The following is a 3,833-nucleotide window of genomic DNA, read 5'->3' as shown; positions in this document are numbered from 1 at the left end:
TCCTAGTCTCCAAACCCAGCCAGTCCCTGTTCTCCCTGTCCTTTACTCCTTGTCCCTATTCTTTCAGCCCAGCAAGTCCCAGTACTTGTCTGAGTTAACTCTCCCTTCCCCTGGACCCCCATCTGTCCCTTACCCGTGTTTTCCCCCTCTTCCCCCTTTACTGGCTCCTAGTTCAAATCTCCCTCCATGGCCTCCTCCTCCAATCTCAGTCTCCCATCCACCCACCCCTTCTCTGGCTCTGAGTCCAGCCAGCAACCGTTCTTCTGCATCACAGCTCCTTGTTGGATGTATTTTCCCACCCACCATCCCATTTCCCACCCCACTGGTTCCCAGTCCCAGTCTCCTTGCCTAGTCTCTCCCCACACCACTTTTCTAATCACAGTGGGTTTTTTTTACCCACTTCCAGTCCCAGCTTCACCTAACTCTGTGCCCAAATCTACTTGTCTCCATTCCCCGCAGGTCCGGCTCTTGTCCCCTTCAAATCAGACAGCTTCCTCCTCCATGCTGTCTGAAAGCAAATATGGGGTTATTGAGAGCGGAGGAGAGACAGGCTACTTGCTCTCAGAGCCAGTGCCCAACCTCACTGTGACCAGGAGCAGCTTGTGCACAGCCATTATAGGGAAAGTCCTGCTTTGCCCGTTGCCTGGGACTTGAACGCACTCAGTGGCTCTGTGGGGATGGTGCATGAGCAATCCAGGTAGATGTAGGAGCTATGAGGGGTTGGAACATGCTCAGTGAAGACAAAATCTTCAGAGATTTTAGCTGCTAAACTCAAAGAAATCTCTACTGAGCATGTGTGAACTGAGATAGAACCATAGAAGATTAGGGTTGGAATAGACCTCTGGAGGTCATCTAGTCCAATCTCCTGCTCAAAGCAGGACCAACCCCAACTAAATCATCCCAGCCAGGGCTTTGTCAAGCCAGGCCTTAAAAACCTCTAAGGATGGAGATTCCACCACTTCCCTAGGTAACCCATTCCAGTGATCCACCACCCTCCTAGTGAAATAGTTTTTCCTAATATCCAAGTTATAAGATAAAGGCTTATAATTTGGCAAAAAACACATCCCTGATACAAAAGCCATCTCACTGCCAATTTTCAAGCTCATCTTCCCAAGCACGAGCACGCTCAAGTTTCGCAATAAAAAAAGTTGCCAGCTTTCTTTTAAAATGGCAAAACGGAGTATTGTTCCCTAATTCACAGGATACAGATAGTTCCATTGAGTCAATACACACAGCTGTATGTTGTCTCTGCTTGCTTTTCTTGTTACATGAAAGTCCCTTTTTTGTGATCAAAGGACGAAAATTAGATCATTCTTTTTATTTCTGTTTCTATTTCTAATCCTTCCTATGTAATTGACCCACCCTACAGGATTTCTTAAGTGTAATTGATGTCAGACCATAGGGGAGTGGGAGGGGTGAAAAGGGACATGTTCTCACATGTGGAATATTTATTACATTTGCTGATGCGCTTGACACTGAGAGCAGGTCTACACTAACTTACGATGCTCAGGAGTGTGAACCTCCCCATCTCCTGAGTGATGCAAGTTTCGGACTGTCCACACTGGTACTATATTGACAGGAGATGCTCTCCAGCCAACATAGCTTCCACTTCTCGCCCTGGTGGAGTAATTATGCCAATGGGAGAGTGCTCTCCTGTCGGCAAGTAGCTGCGCTGACATAGCGCTGTAGTGTGGACTTGCCTGGAGTAACAATGGTCTTTATATAACCATGAGATTGCAGAACCTCTAAAGGTGTAGAAGGTGCTTACTAGGCAGTCCTCTGTGTAGAAGTCAGTATATCGCTATTGAAACCATGTTGCCATTGTTTTCTGTGCACTGTACCTTTACGGCTCAGTCGTTTTGGGCCCGAGCTAAAACCCACTGAAGTTACCATTGACTTCGATGGGCTTTGGATCAAGCCCCTTTTTCCTCAGAGTGGCTGCAAATTGGTACAGTGGCGTGGTGATGCACACACCCCATGCGCTCTCTCTCTCGCTCTCTCTCTCTCAGGGAAAGTTTATTTTTACTTTTTCTTATTACTGACTTTCTCTCATATAAAATAAGTTATTTTAGATTGAAAATACATTATTCTTTGTGTATGGAAATATACCAACGGGGAACAGTGTAATGAGCTCTCTAAAGACAGAGGAGAGTGTATCCTTCAGAATAGCGCTAGATTTTCTGTACTGTCCTCTGGTGAGCCCTTCCTGATGGAAAATGACAACTGCTGTGAACCATAGTGGGAATGCAGCCTTAACACAAACAAAACCTTCCTTTAGAGACAGACAGGTTGCACAAAGGCACCCCTTCAGTTCAAAATCTTAAAAGTATAGAAACCACAAGTTACGGGGGAAATCTCCTGCATTCCTTCCTGCTTTCACATTGTCTACAAGGGCAACCTCTGCAACATTGAGGCAGAATTACTTCTTGAGAGTATGTCTGTGGAGGACTCGGGAGCTGGGAGGGCCGGGAGCAGTGAAGGGAAGGGGTCAGGGAATCTGTTAAACACAATTATCTGACAACCTTAGCTACGGTTTTGCTACCTCTCCATCATAATAATAACTTGGGGGTATTCATGCATCAAACAGCACTGGCTCAGCAGGAATAGTAACTTCCTTAATAAACATCACTACAGGTGTAGTGAACTACATCGAAGTTGCTGGGCACTCCCTATTATAATCTCATTTTCAATAGCTTCTAACTGCCAAACTGGATGTGGATGTCCCCTAATCTGTCCGGCTGAAGCTGTTCCACTTTGTATAAATAGAGTCACTGGAGCAGGGGGGACTGGAGCCTGAGGGGACCTAGCTGGGAGGTGGGAAACATTGGGTATCTACGCTGCAGCTGGCACATACCTCCCAGCCCAGGTGACAGACATGTGTTAGCTCACTAAAAATAGCAGTATGGACGTCGTGGCGCAGGCAGAGGTTCAAACTAGCCCCCTGAGCTCAAACCCAGGGGGTCAAGTGGGTCTGAACTCAGGGGCACAAGCCCATTCACCCAAGCTGGGAGGCATGCTCCCAGCTGCAGTATAGACATACCCACTATCTCCCAGCTCCGAGGTGGGCGCCCTAAACACCAGACTATAGGTTCGTTCTCTTACTCTGTGCCCCAGTGACTATTTAAATATTTATAAAATGTGGGCCAGCTTCAACAGGAGAGTTTGAGGGAGTTCCACACATAGTTCAGTGGCAAAAGCACTCTCTTGAGAGGTAGGAGAACCCTGTTCACATCCTCTCTCCCTGTCAGGCAGAGAAGCAAATTGAACGTGGGTCTTCTACATCCTTGGTGAGCATGCTAACCACTGGGCTAAATGTTATAAAGGAAATGCCTTCTTCAGCTGGATTTTGAATGAGACCCAATTTGATAGGCATGCTGAGAACACAGCTACCAGATAGTGTCTCGCAGACAAGACAAGTGCTTCTCCACCTATCTTCCCCTGGTCTGTGGCTTGCACTATGAGATAGGAATCCAGATGCCTAGAGTGAGGCAGCAGTGCATGTGCTCAGGAGCAGAAACATAGGTGCCCAGGGAACTTGTGCTGGAAAAACATAGGCACCCAGTGAGTTTAGATGCCTACAGGTTAGGCAGCAGCCAAGCTGGGTTTTTGTGGATCGCAGTGGTGCCTAAAACTGGGTTTAGGCACCTGAGTTCCTATGTGGATCTGGGACACCAGCTCCTAGAAAGAACCTTCCAAACCTTTATGCTTAGGAATGATGCCTGAAAAAGGGGTAATTTCTGTGAATATAACTCACTGGTTTATGTGCTGTGTACAGTATCTCCCACTAGTAGCTGGTCCACAGCGGATAACAGTCTACTGCTGTAGCCAGGTAA

This window comes from Chelonoidis abingdonii, chromosome 1 (assembly GCF_003597395.2).
Source record: "Chelonoidis abingdonii isolate Lonesome George chromosome 1, CheloAbing_2.0, whole genome shotgun sequence".
Classification (NCBI taxonomy): Eukaryota; Metazoa; Chordata; order Testudines; family Testudinidae; genus Chelonoidis; species Chelonoidis abingdonii.
The sequence above is the reverse complement of the archived record's forward strand: the minus strand, read 5'-3'. Positions refer to the sequence as shown.